A 24,282-nucleotide genomic window follows, 5' to 3' on the forward strand; every position below is an offset into this window, starting at 1 on the left:
TGCTTGTGGTCACATCAGAAGATTAAGCGTAACCAAGCCCTTGATGGCAGCTTAAACTAGGTAAGCCTTTCACACTGTTGTTAGCAATTAACAATATAACTACTCTTTGTGCGGACCAAAAACAAAAAGGTGGCACTCACACAGAGCTGCATATGCTGCTTATGAATGTGTGTGTTCAATTCCACCCATAGAAAAGCACCTCCGCCTGCAGACACGTGTATTTAAGGCCATATTCCCCATCTTATCTTTTGTCTCTGATGTGAACAGCAGTCGTGTCGTGTAGATTTTGTGCTTCATTGCTGGATTGAGTCCTGGGTTTAGTTCTGTTTTCTACTTCGTTTTAGTTGAATATGCAAAGCCTCCAGAGCACTGCCCAGGCAAAAAAACAATGTTTTTACATCTGCTCAGCTCTCAGATCACAGAGCCAATATTGTTTCAAAATTATCTTTCTGACGGGAACATGAAGCCATTTGTTTCTGCAGCACGTTCCAGTTTCCCCTTCATTCCTGTCATCATATCTCTCCTGTTGTCTCTTGTCTGCAAAATGTCCTTTTTTTTTTTCTTTTTTCTTTTTTCCACAACAAACATGTATTTAGGGCTGCCACGATTAGTCGACTAGTCACGATTACGTCGACTATCAAAATCGTCGACGACTGATTTAATAGTCGACGCGTCATTTGAAGCTTTGTAAGATCCCAAAAGCAGGAATAAGTAGCAGGATTTAAGAGTGTAATAACGGACTGAAACAGAAGATGGCAGCACTGCATGTACAAGGATGCCAGCTGCCGTTAAACCCCGAAGAAGAAGAAACTGTGTCCCAGAATTCATAGCGCGGCCCAGCGCAGTTGTCAACAATGGCGGCAGCTAGTTAGTTTTAATATTACTCTTATTATTCTTTCTGGGTCACAAAATAAACGTTTAACATATTTTCAGGCGAGAATGTAGCTGTGTAAACCTCAAATATCTGCTCAGTTTATCAGGACACCACATATTTTCAAAAGCGCTCCGACGTTTTCGGAGGCGTCTGTTACCCACTAGCTCGATAGCTAGCCGGGGGCCATGAGAGCACCGGACTCCCGGCAGATCGTTTTCAAACCCACCGCCCTACTCAGGTTAAACATATACAAGTCACTTAGATAACTTAAAAATGTTATTGTTTGGCTTTTTTCAGTATTTTATTTGTTCCTGAGTAAATCGGCTGAGTTTATTAAACTCCACCGAAACAATCTGCACATTTAATTAGAATTCAATTAACTATCATCTTGTCTTTATTTTTAGTTAGCACAGACCTTAAACACTTAAAGCTGTAAGCTAATGATAGTTATATAAGAGCAGATGCTGCTGGTGCAATAAGCTGTACTTTTACGTTCAATGGATGATGATCTGATTAGTCGACTAATCACAAAAATAATAGGTGACTAGTCGACTATCAAAATAATCGTTTGTGGCAGCCCTACATGTATTACTGCTGGAGATTTGTATGGAAGATCCACGACTGAACAGGAATGCATCTTTGCACTTGTTGAAATGTTCACTAATCATAAACTGATGATAATCATCACTCTGTCAATGATGAATGCTTCACGTGTCTTCGCTTAATTTTTGGTTCATCCATCACAGCCTGGAACAAATACTTCTGTCTCTGTATGAACTTCTCCTGCTCTCTGCCTCTTTGGAAAGGCCCACCCATTGGTCTTTGATGAAAGTGATATATCTCAGGCGCCCTTTTTCCTCCAGAGCCGCCCTCTCTGAGTTAGCACTTTTTTGGTCTCCATTATTTAGTCTGACTAATGCGGTTTGCAGAATACTTTTTAATTGTGCCGCCGTACAAGGCACACTAGAAATTGAATTTAACAGCGAGTGAATCTTGGCTGATGTAATGAGATAATCTCAGCATTTGAACAATATGTGGCCATGTTGCTGTGCCTTATTGTCATGTTTCTGAGTAGAATGATACCATCACCACTCCTATTCCCAAAAGAGGAATTGCATGACACTCCTCAATTGTGTGAGCAATTTAAAGTAAGTGGATGCCAAGCTAATGATGCAGTTAATTAGAGGATTCAAGAAGATGACATTCATTATGCACTGGATGCTTTCTGAGCAGAAATGCTGTCAGCCAATGAGTTCACGTGATTCCATTCCAACCATGAGACAATATCAAAATTCTGCTTAGAGCCACAGAGGTTTAGGGTGTCAGAATTAATTGGTAATAATTTATGTATTTCACAAACGATTTGCTTAAAGTAGATCTGCATTACCATTGGACTTCAGTTAGCTGAATCTGCTTTGGCCTTTCACTATGAGTGTTTGATCCTTTTTTGGTTGACATTACTGTACCGTCCAAAAAGTCTTGCGTTACACCTTATTCCTTTGTATTTTGCTTCCAAGCTGCTATATCGGTGTAATTTTTGAAGTGGTCTTAAAAATATGTTTTTTTTTTTTCTTTGGACTTTGGCTGTTTTTCCCCCCCTTATTTTCAGTCCAGTCTTATATCTGAACAGTTTCAAGGGATCCTTTTAAATTGTAAAGTCACTGACCTATGAATCATTTAAACATAAACACCAATTTCATGGGATCGTGTCAAAGGTAAGACAGTATTACAGGCATAAAATAACATTATAGCACCAGCATTGTGATTCCCAAAGAGCTATTAGCTGTAAGGTAAAGTAAAGTAGGCATGGTGTGTAATTTGTCCTTAAAAAATCTGAAGAATCTGGACAAGTGGAGAACAAAAGAAGACGTGCCAGACATAAAGAAAAAACCTTGTGCATCTTCAGCAGATGAACAGCATCTGAAAGTCATGTTCTTAATAAATGGATAAAAATCCAGCAAAGAGATGCATCTGGCCCTTCATTCAGTAAATCTATTATTCAAGAAAGCCATTTTTAATGAAAAGAAACAGGGTAAAGCCAGAGGAATGCCAAATTACACAAGAACGTAACTGGAAATCAACAGGTCTTGTGGAGTATTGAATCCAAATTGGGAAATTTTGGTTTAAATCATCACCAATATGTGCGGAGGAGGTCAGGAGAGAAATACATCAGCAAAGGTCTTTAGCCATCTGATTAACAACTTAATTTTTCAAGATGAAAATGATCTCAAGCTCAATGCCAATGCTGCAACATTATACGCCTTTCCCGTTTCTCTAGCAAAATATATAGAAATGAAGTGTGGTTCAAGGATTCTGCACAGTACTGCATAATATCAGGATGTCACATAGATATGCTGGAAAAATAAGACTGGTAGCACGCATCTTTTTCTTTTTGAATTGAGCTCTTCGCAATAACTGTGGCTAGGTGCTGCTAGTCCCGTTTCTTACATACTCAGGCCAGAAAGCTAGCACAGCAAAGAATCTAAATTACAGAAATGTTTCTTAAAGGAAAGGCCTCAGCTGATAATTAGAGTATAGGTTCACCTCCAATTTCAGCTTCTTTCTTTAGTTAATCATATGCACAGTGCATTCCAGGTCATGTACTAGCTGTATAAAGGCTAGAGTGACTGAAGCAGACAGTAAATGCTGTTTCCTGCTTGGTGGTCTGCATGAATTCTTATTATTTGTCTTTATTCAAGTAAACATGATTATACCGTGTGCATTTATTCTCAGACAGAGGAGGTGATACGCTGGTGTCTGCCGAACACGGGTGAGTCAGGAGAGGGTAGGAGGGTAGAGGACATGATGGGTGAGATCGGCTGTTAACTCTCACACTGCGTGTTTGAGTTTTATCTATTCTTTGTGCTGCTATTATACATGCTGCATTTATCTGTGTTTTCTATCCTATAGATACTGATACATTAGTGGATGTTTATATTACATTACATTAAATTGTCAAAAATTCTAATAAAGTCCTCAAATGTGTAAGTCATCCATCCTGTTTCAAACACTTAAGAGTTTAAGTTTACTCTTGCATGTAATTGAGAACAGATATCTCTAATACGGTCATACACACATAGCTCACGTCTGTGGATGTGGGCACTGAAGCGCCATCCAATTCTTATTCAAACCTTTTGTTTACAAGGGGCATCCAATCAGAAAAGTAATGAATTAAAAGTAGAAAAAAGTTTTTTTTTTTTTTCTGATAATGGATAAACTGAAGGGTCATATCAGGTCCCAGTGTAAGGTAAACAAGGATGCAAAGTTCCTTTTCAAACCATGTAGTTTTCATTAACAAACCTTTCTACAGAAAAAATGTCTTAAAGAATAGAAATTTCCCACTTTAGAAAATGCCATTCATCCCTAGGTTTGAAAGAAGTACTCTGTAAAGCTCAATTTCTGGAGTACAAGTTTGATCGTAGTCCTGTGGCTCGGGGCTAAAAGCATGTCTGTACTCACCTTCATGTTCACTGGTTTACTAAACAGTCGCAGTCACTGTTTCTGCCAACACCTCTGATGTCATATTGCATTTATGTAATTGAAAATAGGAGTGCACAGACTTGAAGAAGATTTCTCAGCCAAAATAATCATTAACAGTTCTTAACTATGTATTTTCATAGATGCTTGATTTAACGTCTGGTAATGTGTGGTAATGTCTGGCTGCAGTTTCTTTCTCCTTTTTTTGGACATGTTCACATACTGCACCTTTGTGTGTGAGAAATCTGTGTAATCTGTGCAAATTAGGTTAAGCAAGTAGTAGCAAGAGTGCTCCTATAGCGCACCTATGAGTTATATAGATAACCCATATACCACAAGGCTACGCAGAGGCCTACATGTGAACACCCCCTCCCAGTCTAAAAATAATCGAATGAATACTAGTAGCAAATCTGTCTCAGTTTAGTTAGCCTAGAGTTTACACCCAGTTGTAAACCGTCTGTATTTCGATTCATGAGGGTGCCTCTTGACCTTGACAAAGATACTGCGCCTACCTCCTCTAAAAGTGTTCTTGACTTGGCTAAATGGTTTTAGTTCTGTTTTTTAACCATGGAAATAATTCTGTCATCATCCACTTCAGCTGTCTTCTGTGATCTAGCCGACCTTTTGGTGTTGCTGAGCTGGCCGGTGCATTCCAGATTGTTAATTTGGCCACTCCTAAAGTTTTTGCTATGTTTACTTTGTTTGTCTCTTGTGCTAACATCTCTTCAGGCCTTATATTGTCAATTACAGTGAAAAGCTATAAAATACAAACACCTTCAGATATCATATCTGCTTCATTTGTCACAAGGGAACAATTGTCCATTTAGTTTTCAGCCTCTGACGATTGGAGAGCACGTATAAAAGTTAGTGCAAACTTTTGGTAAAGGCTTTGAATTAAAGCTGAAATCCTGCACTGTAATCGCTTAATGAATGTTTAAAATCCACCCTGATAGTGTAGAAAGACAGAAATACTTCAATTGCGTCTTTTTCCAAACGATTATGGACCTAACTGTCTGTATATGCTTGTATTCACATGTGTGGCTGTAGCTCATGTGGCAGAGCAGGTCAGCCACTAACCAGAGGTTGGTGGTTCGATCCCAGGCTGCTCCAGTCTGCATGCCAAATATCCTTGGGCAAGATACTAACCCCATGTTGCTCTCTGATGCGTTCATCGGAGTGTGAATGTGTATGAATGGTAGATACTTAGCACTTAATACTCAGAAAAAAGTGCTTGTGTGAATGGGTGTAAATGTATTAGTTGTATAAAGCTTTGAGTGCTCAGAAAGAGTAGAAAAGCGCTATATAAGAACCAGTCCATTTACCACATGTGTATGATGGTGAGAATTTGTATGTGCGTGGTTGGTGTGGCGAGTGACGAGATGTGTGTTGCCTCTTCTGTCTGCCCTCAGCTGTCACAGTGTGGTGTGATGTCCGCTTTCAGTCAGTTCTCACGCCAAGGATCATACTGAAAACACACTCTTCTTCTATGTTACCCTTCACACACACAGCACTCGCAGCGGCAGCCAAACTGTGTCACTGCTGAAATGATTTGTCGAATAATCCAGACAGTTAGCAAATAATTGACTCATTAAATTATTTTTCTGCCAAACATTTTCTAATTGTCGGCTTCTCAAATCGGGGGAATCTTTCTTGTAGAATTGAAAATCTTGGAATACGATGGATTCTTGTTTATTTTTTATTTCATATTTAAAAAATGAAGGACATTTTTATTTCTTGCTACAATTATTAAACCTTACACTGTCAGATAAAGTGCTCTTTACATTTAGACCCCTTTCTGTTGTCAGGCTGGGCGGATGTTAATGACACAGCCTTGATTGCGTAGTCACACTGATTGTATCGCCTACTACAACAGCCACAGTTATGTGCAAGACAATACAACATGAAGTATTGTATGTTGTGAGTTTAACTGGTGTTCCTCCTAAAGTCTCTTATGTTAATTCTAGAAAGTAAACTCTTATCAGTCTGGTCTCAAGCACTGAAGTATGTGAGGTATTGTGTCACTGCATAAAACACCCAATTAACATCAAGAATAGTTTAAGTAGGGGTTGGAGCCAGCATCAATATATTTCACACGGGTCCTTAAGCAAGATCTAAAAATGTTTAAAAAAAATGTTTAAAAGCAGTCAGTAAACAACTTCATCTCATAACTTTATGCTGGGGTCCGCCAAAGAGAAAACATATTATTAGATGCTGAAAAGATGAACGTGACTGGAAGGAGATTTTATGTGCACAGTAAAGTTTAGCAGTAACCCCCTGGTATATTGAATATTAGCTTGTTGTGAATGGGTCTGCACCTCATTGTTCTTTACGTAAAATCCGCATTAGCTGTCTCTCTGCTCACATAGGTCTGCCCACCTACTGTTATTTCTCAATAATCCCTGCAGATAGAAAAGAAAAGAAAAGAAAAGAAAAGCACTACACGCTACATAGCTGGTTAGCTTCCTATGGGGCAGTGTGTGTGTGTGTGTGTGTGTGTGTACGCATGCTTGTGTGTGCAAGAGAAGGTGTTCAAGTTCAGAGCCGTGAAAATTGTTACATTTGGGCCACGGCATGGCCAGTGTTAGTTACATAAGACCCCCCTTTCCATTGTGCAACTGTGTTTATTTGGTTTTCCAGCAAATGCTTTGGTAAAAAGGTGAATCTCGTAGAGAGGCTCAGGAGGATACACAGGCCTCTGAGGTGGAGCAGATGAAGTATTTTGTTGGCACTGCACTTGGAAAAAAGACATCAACAGTGTTGGGAAATGCTCTGGGGACTGCATGGGGAGGTGCTGCATTTTCTTTCTTTTACATTCATGTAGAGAATGCTATGCTAGTGCTCCTATTGTGTATAATGTTTTCACTTTCCCTGTGGAAAGAATTTTCGAATTTCACTCCTGTGTCAATCTGTGGCCAAATACCTCACCTTTATCTGATCCTATATTGCCTCTGTTGGGTTCTTTTGAAGCTGCTGTATGTTTATACAGACTCCCTGTGCAGCCTGTGAATACCTACACCAGGGGTGCTCACACTTTTTCCGCATGTGAGCTACTTATAAAATGACCAAGTCAAAATGATCTACCCACTACAAAAATCCAAAACATATACTTATTTATAAATATATTGAGGATTCTTTATATCTACAATGTATACATGCATAACCGCAATATCCAATATTTCACAACACAATTAACTATGTAAATTTTTTGTCATTACCTGAGTTTACTCTGATGACTTGCACTGAATTGAATCAGCCAGGGATGCATAGTCCGGACAGTAGCTGCTGACGGCCAGGTTTAAGAGAAAAAACCGAGAGCTAAAAATTGGAGTTAACTCGCTGACTAGCTTGTCAGTTTTACTACACTTCGCGCCGCTGTTTGCGCATGCGCAGCGACCTAAGCGTCAGAAAAAATCTGATGTCATCTGACTGGCTTCCCTGTATCAATCAAGTGACAGGATGGATGATAGGCTGGCATCTATTTTTTTTAATGCCATGCGATCTACCAATACTACCTTTGCGATCGACTGGTCGATCGCGATCGACGTATTGAGCACCCCTGACCTACACCCTTGCACAATACTTGGATTATATGATGATAGACACAGTAAAAATGACAGCAGGCTGTGGTTCACCGCAGCTGATGCTCCTTAATTCATGCGTGCATTTTGGTGCGCATATAATTTGTATCTTAATGTTGTTACCAAGTATTAAATACAGCTGCCCTCAGCAAGCAGCAGGCATGTTTTGCCTTTTGAAATCACCTAGCAACAAAATGCAGCTACAGGAAGTAAAAGTTGATTGACTCCAGGGTTTCAAAAACATCCTTTTTTTGTTGTTTTTAAATCTCTGCTGTGGCCCGCGTCCACCCTTGGCAGCTCGGAGAGGTCGGTGTTTAGCGCGAAGGGGAAATCGGCTCTGACAGAATGACAAGGTTCTCCGCTTCTTAGTGCTTACCATAAACTCATCTAATTGCTCTGAGGCTCCAAACCCACAATAAGAAGTCATCTGCTGGGGCCCACAGCAGTGGGAGGCTCCAGGAGACTTCCGGAAAACTGGGAAGAAAAAGCCTCACGCATGTCACACACACACACACACACACACACACACACACACACACACACACACACACACACACACACACACACACACACACACACACACACACACACACACACTGAGCTTGTAAGTTTATCATTGACAAACAGAAACTTTTCCTCATGCAGCTCCTTGTACAGACCCACGTTTGCTATTGGCTAATTCTCTTCTCCTTTGCAGACTTTTGATGGGATAGACTTAAACATATGTATTTGCTTGTGTGTTTATGTGTGTGTGCCATCTTATCTGTGTCATTAGACCAGACACTGTGGGGGAGAAGTCACACCAGTCTGGCCGGTCTCTCTGCCTTACTGGAAACAGTCCTGGCAGGTGATCACAGATCAGGGGCTGCAGGGTCAGGAGGCAGACTGGGGAACTGGAATCCTGTTGGCCAGCAGAGGATGTTCATAGCAGCTGGTTATTCGACTGGATCAGCACATTAACCCTCCAGGAAGCATGATTGCCAGTATCAGCTTTAAAGGTCAGCAGCAATAATTGAGTGCCTGTGTGCTAGTGCGGCAGGGTGTCTTTTCTAAATTTGTAGTGATTTCCACAAGATAAAACCAAAAGATAACCACCAGTTCATAACCCAAAGGTGTCAAAGTCTTATGTTCACATTCTCAAGAAGCAAAAATGAAAACTTTTACAAGATTGTACAAAAACTGTTTTGCATTTGGTTTCTTGACTACTGTAAATTTTTATATTACACGATATTACATGAAGGTCTTGATACCTTTAACCAGCTGTTAACTGGTAACTGGTCATGGCCACTTTAAATAGATAATTCAAGTCTCTGAATTGGACCCTCATTCTGTGCTGTTGGTCACTTTTATTGAAATAAGTTGACAAATAATTTAGTTTTCTGTGCTGCAGCAACAGATTGCCCAAACCTAATTCATTCCAATCCAGTCCAACTATTCTTAAAGCACTTTAAAAACACATATTAGACAAAAATAAATATGTCACGGCTGCGGCAGAGGTCGTGTGGTATGTGGGAGAAAAGGACCCAAAATGCAGGTACTGGCTTGATGCAAGTGAGGGTTTTATTTACAATAGGTGAAGCACAAACAAAAGCGAGGGTGGTAAGGACAGCACTAAGAAATGAACCTAAACTGGGAAAAACTAATAAACCTGGAACATGCAACATACAGGGAGAAACACAGAACAAACAGGGAGAAACACTGGATGAGGGCAGAGAGACGCGGAGAAACGCCAACTAACGCAGACGAACCGACAACGAGCACAGGAAAACACACACTATAAGTACAGATGGAGGGGACTGAGGAATGGCAAAACAGGAGCGAGGCACAGCTGATCCTAATTGACATGACGAGACAAGAGACACAGACCTTCAAAGTAAAACAGGAAATATACGCAGACAGCGAACAGAGGAAACACATGGGACGGGATGACTCGACACTAAAGAGAGGGAGCACAAAATCAAAATCTAATTAGGAAAACCTTAACAGAATACATAACCAGAACACAAGATAAGAGTCATTAATACAACAGCCCTGAGTCAACAGACACAGGACCATGACAAAATAGCAATAAAACATGGAAGAATACAAATAAAAACATTAAATTTACAATAAATAAAAAGTCTAACAAAAAAGATTAAAAAGTAACTTAAAACTGACTAGAAGCTAACTCTGGTATTAATCTTGAAAGGACTGGAGAAAAGGTGTTTTTAATGGAAGAAAAAGTGCAGCCTGGGGCAACTTATTCCAGGCCACAACAGTAAAAGCTCACCCTCCTTTTTTTTCTAAGCTTTCCCCCCCACATCAGTAGCACTAGTTTCCCATGTTTAAATGGTACTTCTATGTAGTCTATGGAGGCTTTTTTGCCAACCAAAGTCACTTGCTAGCTGATAACGTCACACTCCACTCTGATCCAAATGTGGTCACTCTGTCTCCAGAAACAAACGACGGGAAAAAAGTGACGACATAAGGTCAAACTCAAATAGGCCAGGAGTCGACATTGAAGTGGTTAATCATGTCTTTCCATTTTACTTGAACAGTCTCTGCTCACATTTGAAAGCACCTGAATCAGAAACACGTAATTTACTTTTGACCATGTCCTTAAAAAATCACTTCAAAACAGTGAATTATTCAAACAGCTCATAAAGTGTTGATTAAATGATTTCCTACGGAGGAACTGAAAAGTCAGTGTTTACAGTCACGTTCCATTATTTTGCTCCAGTGATGTGCTGCTGTCTTTGTTGTTAAAAGGTATATATCACAGGCACGTCACACTCAGTCACTGTCCTAGTTAAAAAGCCTCGCAGGAGGATTTGTGATTGACTTGAAAGGTGGTGATTACTCAAAAAGCCTGAAGGCAAATAAGCTCGAGAAGAACTAATTTAGGTTTGTTGTGATCTTTTATGCATGTGGGTCGCTTTATCAGCGCATTCACAATTCTCAGCGGAGACCTAGCGGGGCTGATTGATAGCCAAGTAGCTCTAGTAATGTTTTGGTGACATCACAATGCCGTGTGTCATTACAGCAGAGCTATTAGGAAGATTCTGCCATCCTTTCCACGGTTGTAATTGGTCCATTTACCTTTAAGCATGCTCTGCTGCAAAGGTTGAGGCACATGGATAGCACCGGGTTGAATACATTTTAAATTACACTGCAGAAATAATCTTCATTCTAAAGCAAAGTCTGGTTGATGATTCCATGATAATTGCATAATATTGGCAGATGCATGACAGTAGTCATGCAAAAATTGAACTTTCATACGTAATAAAAGAGAGAGTTGCTGCCGGCACCTGCTGCAGTCAGTCCCGAATATCAGACTTTAGCTCTGCTGCAAAATTGATTTATTTAAGATGGAACATTGAGAAATCTGTTCACAAACAGTTGTTGAAAGTCATTTATCAGCCTATGCAGTGAAGTGTGATTTCAAGGGAGAAGAACATGTGATGGAGAGGAGCACACAAGGTCATGTTTTGCGTCTTGTTTGCCAGAGATAATGAGAACAAACCACCGTGAGAGGTTCACTCAGCAGTAGCAGCTGCAAAAATAGAAAAATGACTCAGGAGTACCTCGGTAGTTGTCTTCTAACCACCAGTCAGACAGAGGAGTGCAGCTCAACATACAAATAGAAGGAAACAGCGTTATATTCAGACCTATATGTACTGTACAATATAGACTACATGTTCTCAGACATCTGAGGTCTGATTTGCCCTCCTTATTAGGATTTGGAACAGTTTTACCAGCTGTGACACGCAGCTAATGAAGCAGTTCCAGTATTTTAAAACCCATAGTGCTGTCATGTGAATGCTCAGTGTACTAACTCACTCATATCTGAACACACCCACATGATGGAGCTCAGCTGATACTGTATTTTTTTTATGGGGCGTTTTTGTAAAGAGTAACAAAAAGAGCACACATAGTTTGCTTGAATTCAAGTTGAAACACGTGATAGGATAGACCAGGGTAGGTTATCACACTTCCTACTGTTGCATGAATTGCTGATCATGGAACTATCCCCATAGTGCAACCTAGCTCAGAACAATCACCAAGTAGTTGTGTCTAAATACTTTGCAATCAGGAATTCCTCATACTGAACTTGGTATTATTTTAGCAATGCCCATTTGCCAAAATGTGAGCAAATATGAGCTGAAAATGAATGGGCTGCATTAGTGCCTGCAGGTTAGGATTGTGGGAACTGTAGTTTCAAACTTGAAGCTTACTCCCTTCAGTTGTTCTCATGCTGCATTATCATTGTTTGAATTTTACTATAGTCAAGAATGTCCTATCAATGTGGTGCTTATATATTTGTAACACTGACATTCTCATAGCTTATCCCCGTGAAACCAGTGTGACCGTATAGACACAAACCTAAAATAATGCAAAGCTGTGTCTGGAGGATGCAGGTGTGTCATTTTGTTTGAGGGAAGTTGTCACTGTCAGACTTTGAAAGCCAGTGGTGTAGACTACACAGACAGTCCTGACATAAGCAGTCTCAGGGGAAGTACTAAAAATGTGCTGAGCTCAAGACTGCGAGCCTTCGTCTTTACATGGTACTGGAGTCTTCTACACTTGCACAGACAGAATAATACACAAATGCGCTCAAAACCAGACAGACACACACAAACGATCAGATAAGAGACCAATCTCCAAAACAAACGTCCAAAGAACAGCACACACTTTCAAAAGCTTCTTCCAGTCACTGAAAAAACAAACCAGTACACACAGACATCCCTTCCAGACACACACAGGTTGATGTGTCCCAGCATGCACCAGGGAACGCTTTGTTTCCTCTTGGCTGAAATCTGCATGTACTGTCCAGCCATAACAGACTGCACAATTCCTCATCGTTACTGCTCTGGAATAGTATTGTTTGACCTATTAACCAAGAGCATCAGGTCAGCTGCTGCTTCCATCCTTATGTATGTATGTATGTTTGTGTGTTTGTGTGTGTGTGTGCGTGTGTGTGTGTGTGTTGTTACAATATGAACCTGAATACCAATTTATCTGATCAGTGGCTTCTATATATGTTCCTGTCAGAGATCTGCCCTGAGGCGTCACGGCCCTCTGATAATTTATCTGCCTCATTAACTCTGGCTATGTAATATCATCAGCTGCAGTGTTGGACTGCATTATATAATGTAAATGCTGGTGTAGTTGACAGGCAACCACGGAGCAACTCGGGTGACGACCCGCGAAAGACAGGGTAACTGGATGCAACATAGCGTGATTAAAATAAAAATCTAAAAATCTTTTTTTTGAAGCCTTAAAAAGTGTTTCAACAATTCATGTTTATGTAGCTTGTGGGAACATTAGGGTAAACTAGCAATAAGCTGGACTCTTAAGTGTCTGTTGTTGTTTTCACATGGTTATGTTGAGCTTTTAATGTTTAACATGCGTATGCTGCAGTATTTCTGATGAAATTTCTTTTTGATGATGATGGAAATTTAGCCCATGGCATGATGATATTGCACTTATGGAACAAATACTTTATGCTGACTTTACTAAGTCAAACCTGGAAGATGGCTCTCTGGGAGACATTCAGGCTCACATATTAAGATTTATCCCCAAGACAAGAGTGTGAGTTTTCTTTCATCTCTGTATGAGTTCTGGTATATCATGAATGTTTCTGACAGATGATGGAGTTGGGAGATGTTTACTGTGGCTTTTCTGCTGGTCTCTGCAACATTTAGACCATTAAAAATATTCTCTGTGTGGCCCACCAGATGCATTTACCTGTATCTGACAGAATTGTGATGCCATCTTTAACTATTACAGTAAAAATACCTTCATACCTGGTTCCTGCCAACTCTCTGAATGCACTTGTGTTTTTGTTAGCTTTTTTTCCACAGCATATAGTAAAGTGAACTTGAACAAAACTCTTAATACATATAGACATATAACAATACAGTCTGAGCCTTGGGAGTGGTTATTGATCACAAAAGCAGTGTCCTGGATACTTCATGAACTTCAGCTACATTTTATGTAGACTGCCTTGAGCCTAATAGACACTGTCTACACATCCAAAAGTAAAAACTGAACAAAGTCTAAATGCTTTCTGTTGCCTGCTACATAATGGTCTTGCCACTTTTCACTATAAAATGTTATTTTTGTTAGAATCCTGATATCGCATCACTGAATTAGCCTGCCTTATTAAACTAGGCGGGTGTACGAAACATCCATTGAACTTTCATTCTTCCTGCTTCAGACCTCTGAGCAGTTGCTGTGCCAGCTTTCCTTTCATCGCAGCATAATTAAAGCCCCCCAATGTGACTTTGCCGCGTCACTCAGTATTCACTTCGCAAATCCACTATGAATAGCAAGGAGAGTAAAATGTATAAACTGAATGGCTTTGGTGTCACTAAAGGCTTTACATTCATGAATGCTAAATGAGAACCAGCGATGTTGTGCGCCTAGCTGTGACATTTTTTTGTGATTGAGGTTGTAGCACTCAGAGTTTGTTTACAAACTCTTATTTTCTGAGCTGTTAATAATTGTGACCCGAACTAATGACAATGATTATGCCTGTTTTATCTAGTGATTAAACTCTTGTCACATAGCATTATGTAATGTATTATTAAATCACCTGGTCTTAATTGAAATAGGAATCTGTTCTCTGTTGTTACTGAATAGCTGGATGTAAATGTGTGAGGGTCTGCCTGTTGGCTAAGATTAAAGGTCATTCCTTGAAATGCTCACCTGAGCTTTGAACTCACTCACATGCTTTGTGTCATATGCACACGCATTCAAGCACATTCTTTGCACGCAGTCATCAACTGTAAACAGTGCTTCTCTTGGCTTGTTTTTAGTAGAGGTCATCAGTAAAGTAACATGACTTTGCCCTCTGAACTCATCATCGGTTGAGATGTTGTCATCACCCCTGCACCCCCCTCTTTTTTTTTTTTTTTTCTCCTAATGGATTCCCCTTTGCTCATGCATTGATTGTTTCTCCAGGCTCCAGGAAGATGACATCAGTCCCATATCTCCTTGAAGGCAATTCCTCCCTACAAAGCGCAGACAAAATATCCCCATCCTCCTCCTAGTTTACTTTTCTGTGTACCTACACATGAGCAGACTTAACCTAATTAATTTTGTCTCATCCATCCATTAGTTATATGGTAGCTCTGGCAGGGAGGCAGACTGAGAAAGCAGGTAGTTGATTTCCCTACATTTCATCTGAAGAGAAAGTAATACAAATATATATGGCCATGTCAAAAATAAAGTTTCCATACGATTCTGTGCAGGCCTGTGGAAAAATAAGTAAACACTTGGTGCTTCCATAGGAACCAAGAGTGTTAGTAGTAGACAGGTGCTGCCAATGAAATACAATTGATTAACCAATTAAAAGCCATTGTGAGCACCTCTATAAACATGGAAAAATACCCAAGAGCTAGATCTCAGACTTTACAGGCCTCAGTCAGCACATTAAGGGTTCATGACAGTATGATTCGAACAAGTATTTTTTGGTTACGGGAGCTTTTTAAAGTTGCATCTGAACAAACCACAAGACAAGATTAAAGTGGAGACAGTCCCACGTTTCGTGAACACCAAGCACAGCATATCAGCACACCTCATGCCAGCTGTCAAGCACGGTGGTGGAGGCGTGATGATTTGGGCTTTTTTTCAGCCATAGGACCTTACAGTCAACCATGAACTCCTTGTATACCAAAGTACTGCGGAGCCAAGTGTGAGGCCATGTATCCAACAGCTAAAGCTTGGCCTAGATTGGGTCAAGGAGCAGGACAATGATCTGAACCACAACCACAACTGGCTGAAAAAGAAAAGAATCAAGTTGTTGCAATGTCCTGTCAAGCTTCCGACCTCAACTTAGTGGAATTGCTGTGGGACCTTAAGAGAGCTGTGCACGAGTGAATGCCCACAAACCTCAATGAACATTAAAAGTCGTACTACAACCTGATGAATGATGAATGATGAGGTATGCTTAGTTTTTCCCTTTCACATGACTGCTTGAGTAGCTTCTTACCAGAAGTTGAGCAGCTAATTGTATTTAACGTGGTGTATAAAGTTTTTTTTAAACAGTGTGTTCACAAAAAATGGCTTAAATATGCCTGGCAGGTGAAACCTGATGAGATGCTCTTAAGAAAACCTAGTAAAATGTAGGAAAGACCTGATAACATTGTTTCACATTTTCTTTTGTTTGACCTCTTCAGCTGTGAAAATGTGGATTTTTCCAAGCAGAGTCAAGTGCAGATGGTTTTGGTGCTGGCTGATATTCCAGTCTGCACATTGATCAATGCATCAGTCTGGCAATATTGTAAACATCCAACAGAGTTTAGCCAGTTTTTCTAATTCTTGCGTGTTTCAGAGTAGGGGTGGTCTTTGAAGACCCTTTACTAAATAAATGATCATTGTCTTGGTGTGTACGACCCATAATGATGCACATGTTTAGGTGGTTCTTTTGCTGTACTCATTGAAGATGTTTTTAAGGCTGATAAGGTCAAAGTGCAAGTGTGAGCAAAGGAGCAAAAAGGCTTTTGGCATGACTGCATCTCTTTTTTCTTTTTAAGCTTCCCTTCTCTTCATTGCTACACAAGTCGACAGGCGGATGTATCATGTGCATGGTAGGTGAAACCAGCCGATCAGATAACAGGGGAAAGTGGAAATAAAAAACTAATCAGACAGAGATGTATTCCAGTCAGAGCAATAGGGTCAGAAAGCTCTGACTGTTGCAGCTTCTGCCCCTTGCTCTTTATTTCTCGCCGTCTCTTTTCTCACTCTCTGGCGCTAGAGTAGCTCCAATCATAGCACCTGGTTTCCCCATTATCTCTTCCCACTCGGTGCGGACTGAGCGCTGTGCTGTTCTACAGCCCGTTGACTTCAAACATGAGCTACTCCAGGAATGATAATGACAGAAACATGCCTGGAAAAATAGAATGGTCCTCCAAAAATACACTCTACTCTTAGTGTTGTTGGTCTTTTTTTGTATGTGTGTGTTTAGCTGGCAGGAGTCGGGTATCATCGCACAGAATTATTGATGGATGTTCTCTTCTACCTGTTTACCATCCAACTGATTGAGTACATGATGGTAATTGAATGCTAGCTGGGCAATAATGGGGGATTGTTATGTCCCAAGGAGCACACCTGTCCTGCGCCAGACCTGTGGAGTTACACACACGCCCACACACACCAGAAGCTGAGAGACATTCCCACTGTGCTCCATTTCACATTCCAGTCCTCTGACAGCATGTCTGCTTTTATATGATTATATTCAAGAAAAAAATGACACCTTTGGTTTGAAAAACGTATTTGTTTTGGTTTGACTGCCATGTGGAAAAAACCTGATGATTTTTCAGGTAGTTATTAGCTGTTACTGTTTCATAGCACACTTGGCAGATCAATCTGAGGTTTGCTATTGATCGGTTTTGATATTGATTTTTTATTTTTATTTTTTTAAGATTGTTTTATGTCTTCTGTGACATTCTGTGACATTTCATTAGGTCACTCATAGAAATCATATGCGCACTAAATGGAAAACTGGAGAAAGTCTAGTAATAATAAATTACAATTAAATGCACAATTTCACATTATAGACTCAGGCTCAATTGCTTTTGACTCTTTTAGTGCAGAGTAAAAGTAAGAACTGTATGACATAATGACACAGTGGGCAAAACCGCACAGTTTGTCTACTACAACAACGTGACTGTGATACACAAATCCACTGCAACGTGAAAACCACCTGCCTCATATTATGCTGGTAGCTTTTTTGTCACCAAAACCCATCAGGGCATAGATATAGCACCTCTGTGTGTGTGCTGTGGTGTTTGGCAAGTGGATGTTGGCAATGGATCCTTTGCTTCTTGTGGGTGGCGTTGTTGGATATGGAGTTTGCATTGGGATCTGGGGTTAACATCTTAAACTCTTTGTCATGTTCCTTGAGCCATTCTTGGACAGTTTTTGTGGTGTGGCAGAACACGTTGTACTTTAAGGACACTGCCATTTGGAAGTGCCATTACCATGGTGGAGGGATGGGGTATGTCTGGAACAGTGCTCATGGGTCAGTCAGACTAAAATAAAAATAGGACGACAACCTTCTTGTGAGTCGGAGAAATTGGTGCTTGCCAAGTGATTGCATTGAATTTTTTTTCACATTCGGAAACTGATTGCAAGTAGCTGAGGTGACCAGCTCTCTTGATCATTATTCAGGTCACGTGATGAGAGCCAACCTGTCTACAAATAATCGACGACAATCATCCTAAGACATTTATAAACACAGTCAGTCTGCACTAATGAGCTCATCTTGTGTTCTGGTTGTATTCTTGTGTAAAAGCAAAGGTGCCAAGCACTGTTTGTCCTATTTTACAATTAAATTGCTGTCTTGGAGTAATTATATCAGTATTTTCAGAGAGATTTCTGTTTGAAATCTTTGAGACACTCGCTGAACTCTGAATGTAAGTATTGAATATTAATATCTGTGTATGGTAACAATCTGGCAACCATTTTCACAGTTAATTGCCATATTATCACAAACAGGCTGTATTTAAATGCCAATTGGAGCCCATTCAAATGCAAACTAATAGCAGTCTTATTGGTAAATGGCCTGTATTTGTATAGCGCTTTACTAGTCCCTAAGGACCCCAAAGCGCTTTACATATCCAGTCATTCACCCATTCACACACACATTCACACACTGGTGATGGCAAGCTACATTGTAGCACAGATTTTATTTAGTATAACTAAATCCAAAACGATTATGTGTAACTTTGCTAAATTATGAGACTTCTGTCTTTGACAGTTACACAGTTTTCAAAGTCAATGTGTAGCGAAATTCATATAAGAAATGAGTATTTGTAACAGATTTGTTTTTAATAGGAAAAAGGTGTTTTTACTTTTTTAAGAGAACCCCATAAGCTAGGGGTGACCAACTCCAGGCCTCAACAGCCTGCAGGTTTTAGATATCACCCTGGGTCAACACACCTGAATCAAATGATGTCCTCGAGGCCTGGATTTGGACACCCCTGCCATAGGCTGTTACCTGATGATTTGTGAGTTTTGACAGACTTTTGGTATCAACAGCTGCTGTTCCAAAAGAGAGAAGCCGGTGATGCTAGCTAGACCCCTCAGTGGGCCACCCACAGAGCCGTGAGTATGCCAGAGCTGCCACTGACTGAATGAAAAGAATAAATGAATACACATGAATCAGTGGTAAAATCCCCTTTTACTGTAGAGGGGAAAAAAAAACATCTTCACAGGTCGTAATGACTATGACTTGCTCCAGTCAGTGTGCACTGGAGAAGTTCACAGCTCATCTACTAAGTGCTGCCATAGAAGCGCTCAAAATGTGCATGCATATAAATTTCAGTTTGACTTTAAAATTTATGTAAATTCGAAGCTCAGAGTTGTGTCAGACATTTAGGAGGAGCGCTGAGTATGCTTTAAAATAAATGAAAGTATTGTCTTTGCCTCACAGATCAAATAGGCTTATGTTAAATCATCTGTGCTTGAACCATATATAAGCCCTTAGATCCCACGCCCATAACCCGATTTCTACAGTTACCTCATGCTTTAAAAGTCATGCCTGAGGCCTGTAGGAATGATTTGTCATGGCAGTGTGGCATCAAGGTCTCTTCAAGAATGTTACAGAGCTCTTGGCCTTCACCTGCTCTGCACAAGCCGGCATTCCTGCGAGATGCATAAAGAGACAGATTGACCATGTAAGGTTCTGGTGCTAGAATGGATCATGACTCAGTGTTGTATCTATGGCCTCCTCGTACACACTCATAGATTAGGAATGAATGGTGGGTACACCTACTGTTTCCTTGATCATTTTCATCGTGCAATCCCTGAAAACAAAGCTATGTGATCTTGGAATACCTCGTCAAAGGTGGCACAAGTTACACTAAATAGTGATCATTCATTTTTAAAGAGTTTTAGTCCATCCTTTTAAGACACATGCACATCCACACAATCTCACCTCAAACTCTTGTTAAATGTTGGTCTCACAAGTTTAACCTTGGACTCTGAGACTTAACTGTACCAGAAACAGTTTAGCGTTACGGCCTTGTTAGAGGGACCATCCGGACATTTCTAAGAAAATTTACCTTCATGTTTGCATGATAGAGCTGAAGCTGGACTAAGAGCTGCTTAACTTTCTATCTCAGAGCCAAAGAGGTAAAGCAGACACTGAGGTATGATTATTCTGGTGATTTAATAATGTCACATGCTGCTTACACTTCATCTTCAACTGTGGCCCACAAGTGGCTCTTCAATAATTAAGAATTAGTTAGGATTAACGCACACTAGACTGGCAATTTATGGAACGGGTAAGGAGTAAAGACTCAAGATGCTGGAACAGCTACAAGCTGCAGTGTACCAAACACAAGGAATGTAAAACATGTGATTTTACACCTAATGGCAAAATCTGACTTATATGACTGTCATATAATTCCACATTTCATTGCTCACTTTTTGTTTACCTAAGTTTATGTGTAATGGAAGAGGAACTGCTTTAATGAAACTGCAACGTTCTTCCTCTTCAATTGTCATTCCCATTCAGACAATGACTAATGGAAAATAAGAGAGCACGAGTGCCTTGCATTGATTGTTCTGGCACAGAATGACTTTCTGCATGCAACCCCTTCCATCGTGTCTGACTCATTCTTTTTGTTTCTTTGCCGATGCCTTTAGAAAGAATCTACTTTTGTTATGAGAAATACAATAACAACGCTGAGCATTTACAATGGAACAATTTGGTGTCCATCCAAAGCTTCCAAAGCAAGAGGAAGAGATTAATGTGAAGCCAAATTCCTTGTCACTCTTCCCATACTTTGTCATAGGAATCCACATTTTCCTTTGGCTAAAACACAGTTCGCTCCACCATTTGCGTAATCATCTCAGATTAGGCCCATGACATCATTCAATGATAACAAGACTAGGGCTGATGGCTTCGTTGGGGAAAGCTCCTAAATAGATTGGGGCAAAAATCAAAACAAAGTTTAGAGGATGTGGAAAGGTTTTGCTATGATGTACAAATAGACGTCAGATCTTTTTCCCTTATAGTAACTCTTTGCAGGAGAACATTTGGTCTTCGTTTCCAGTGCTTATACCAGAAGGACTGAGCTGGTCATGCGTGGCCCATTAACTCAGAGCAGAAGTTCATTTAGGGTTCTTTGTGAATAGAGAACAGCCTCCAGGTTGCACAATCTCACCATAGAAACTTTCCATTGAATTCACTGTGTCATCAATTGCTGTTAGCACTCAAATTCAGATTTAAAACCTTAAATGTGTATTCAATTTTAAAAAAGCATGTTGTGTCTACCAACAGTTAAATTGTCAGTTTACTTTATGCAATGTGGTTATTCTGTTTCACATTGTAATCTGCTGTATTATGCAACTGTCTAGCGGATTCTTCAAGCCACTCTGCAGGGGTTTCTGGTGTCTTTGGAGACAATGATGGAATAAGTGGAACTGAACCAGCAGGCTCGTGATTAGTCACAGGGATAAGCCACGGTCTGAACTCATCATTTCAGCCATCTGAACTCAGAGCTTAACTGCACAGGAATGATAAATTAAAGATGGAGAGGATAATACAACAGCACAGACAGGTGTTCCAGTCGAAAGGTCCCACTGTCCGGGGACCTCTAGACGGAGTCCACGTGTTTGTTGCATTTTTCCTCAGATTTCCTGTCATTTTCTGCAAATCTGGTATCTATACAGTTAGGACAGAGAATGGGAGTGAGGCTTGTTTTCAGTGCTACCACTGAAATACTTCACAGCCTAAACAATGATTGTTGATACAAGTGTTGGCAGTGATCTCTTACAGTGGTGCAGAAACATAATTTACAGCTGTAGCAACATGTCAGCCAAGAAGTTGAAGTGTGGAGATTCTGGAAATTTATTTGACAAAAAATTTCAGTTTGGAGAAAGCAACATTTTGTTGTTGTGAAAAAGTCTACGAGTTAAATATTATTAATACATATGAACACTTTAAACATTTTCTGTAAAGTGCTTTTTATTGCATGAAGCTCAGGGGAGTGTCAAGAAGGGGAACAGATGGTAGTGTGTGTGCGCGTGCCTGCGTGTGTGTCGCCCGTTAATCTGACAATTCCCAACATTACTGGATGAAAGCTATATATAATTATATCCCAATAATATCGTGTATATGATTTCAAAAAGTGTCATTTCACATGAGCACATTTACTTTAACTATTTTCAATAAATTTGAATATGCAACCTGTGAACTTTAAGCTAATTAAAAAAAGAATTAGAACTTGTAACTCCTACTTTTCACATGATAAATCTCCAATAGGAGGCAAGGTTGCATAGCTTGGAAATTGTGGCTTATAAACCAGTTTTCTATACTTATTAAATATTTTGGACTGAATATTGCTAACTATGCTAAAAAAAAAAATCCCGGAAACGCCCCTGATGAAGCGGCTCTGCTATGCATCAGCTTTGCGTCAGCTGTTGCACCGCTCTCCTCTGTCACTCCAACCATCTGAAATCAAACACTGTGAGTCACGTGTGGTGTCACTGCTGGTGAGAGGGTAGAAAAAGTATGTCAAATGTGTGCTACCGTGCACGGAGGTGCTTTTAGTCCAATGGCCGCATGCCCTGAGCAGAGGCTAAACTTAGCTGGGGACCCTAAATGAACAGTCTTTGTTCAGCACTCACCAAGCTATTTGTCATCATGTCTGGCTGTGACCGGTGACTCCAAAGTGAGATATTACTCTTATGATTGGCATGAAGTCAGCATACTTGCGTATGTAGCTCAGCAGCTGTTGATAGGGCACTTGGACTGTATATTGAGTCATTATAGGAGCTGTGTGAGCTTGCACTGTTTCTCTGAATTGCTGTTTGTCTTTTCTGCACGTGAGTTTAAAGTCAAACTGTCGGCCTTGCCCCATAACGCAGTACTCTGTGCATGCTTTGACCTTGCGTGTTTGTGGTAATGAAGGAACTTTAGGTTTCTCGTTCATATGTTGGGTTTATTAAAGCACTTGGGTGGCTTAATCAGTATTCAGTTTCAGCTCTGCAGCTGTGTCTGAACCACCATAATTAGATCTACATTCTATAGGTTCACTTTAGCTTTGCTCTGCAACAGCAAGGAAGAGTGATGACATCTGAATTTTCTAGTAGTCCCAGTCTTAAAAAGAAAATGCAGATTTTTTCTTTTTGCAATGTTTTTTTTTTTTTTTTTTTTTTTTTGTGAAGTCACCTTGTCTAAAGTTTGTCAGCATTGAATTACTGCTAATCTGTGGCAGTTTGCTCTGTCTTTGTGTAATTGACTATAGATAAGACAACAAGACAAACAGCCAAGGCCAGAATACAAGAAATTGAACTGGCAAGGTTATAACTGAGAAAGTATGTGTCAAGACCTCTACGCTAACAGATGTCTTTATTGGTAGCAGCACTTCATTTAAACTTAATCATGGACAATATATTTTTAGAAAGAGGAGTGTGATATTTAATTACTATTCTGAGCATGTTTGAACCCCTGATTTTAGCCGGGCAGCCTTTTAAAAAAAATCCCCCTGCAAAAAACAGAAGCGATGGTGGCTTGTGACAATGATCAGAGAAGCTTTTTTTCCTGTGATGCTTGGAGTGCGAAACTGTTTTCTCAAGCAGGGATGGAGCAGACAGCTGTGTCTATATTAACTGTAATGGTGCAGAATCTTCAAGAGTTGCAGACGAAAAGAGGCTTTGGGTTTGACGCTGCTAGAATTACAACAATGTTCCACTTCAGACCTACCACCAGGCGGTCCTGTTTGTGTGTGTTGCTGGCATAGACCGGAGCAGTGGAACAGTGTTAGACCATGTGGTAACCGTGGAATTGTTTTTGTTCATCTTCTTAATGCTTTCCCAAACCGCCCCTGAAGCAGCCAGCAGCGCCATCTCAAGATGATAAGAGACTCACCTGCTGTGCGAAATGCTCTCACCTGAACTTAAACCGAGCTCTCGGAGCACACTTTCACCCAGACATACACTATAGACACAACCTAGCACTAAACATTCAATCCCTTATAAGGTAAAATCACAGGTTGGGTTTTTGTGAATCTGTTTTGCAGCATCCCAGGCTAACGTCGGTATTTGTGGCTGGGAAATGCATCAATTATGCTGAAAGGACATCCTGCAGCATTTGTTTTCTCTGCTTCCCTATATGGAGTGTGAGATTATTTTATTATCTTGTGCTACGTTATACCCCTAATTAAAGATTGGGAAATTATGTAGTTTTAGTTTGCATTATTCTCCTGACTTATAAAAAGGTGATAACTATTACATTTATTAAACTGATTTGTATTACATTAGACTGCTGATTTATTGTGAATGGATGATATTGTTTTATGATACTGCTGAGTTATAAGAAATATTGTTTTCAGAGAATCATGGCTTTATTTGTCTGAT

The 24,282-nt window shown here is 40.1% G+C and overlaps 1 protein-coding gene across 5 annotated transcripts in view; it reads left to right on the forward strand.

The window, feature by feature from the left end:
• ddah1 (dimethylarginine dimethylaminohydrolase 1) overlaps positions 1–24,282 on the forward strand; it is an 82,762-nt gene that overhangs the window by 14,555 nt on the left and 43,925 nt on the right. Inside the window, exon 1 of one of the 5 annotated variants that reach the window (XM_080887406.1) lies at positions 22,576–22,595. The exons of the other annotated variants lie outside the window; for them this stretch is intronic. The gene's annotated coding sequence lies outside the window, so the exon portion shown is untranslated. Of the gene's footprint in view, positions 1–22,575; positions 22,596–24,282 lie in introns of those variants that run through there. 5 annotated transcript variants of the gene reach the window in all.

This window comes from Rhamphochromis sp. 'chilingali' (genome assembly GCF_963969265.1).
Source record: "Rhamphochromis sp. 'chilingali' genome assembly, chromosome: 7".
In the NCBI taxonomy this organism is placed as follows: domain Eukaryota; kingdom Metazoa; phylum Chordata; class Actinopteri; order Cichliformes; family Cichlidae; genus Rhamphochromis; species Rhamphochromis sp. 'chilingali'.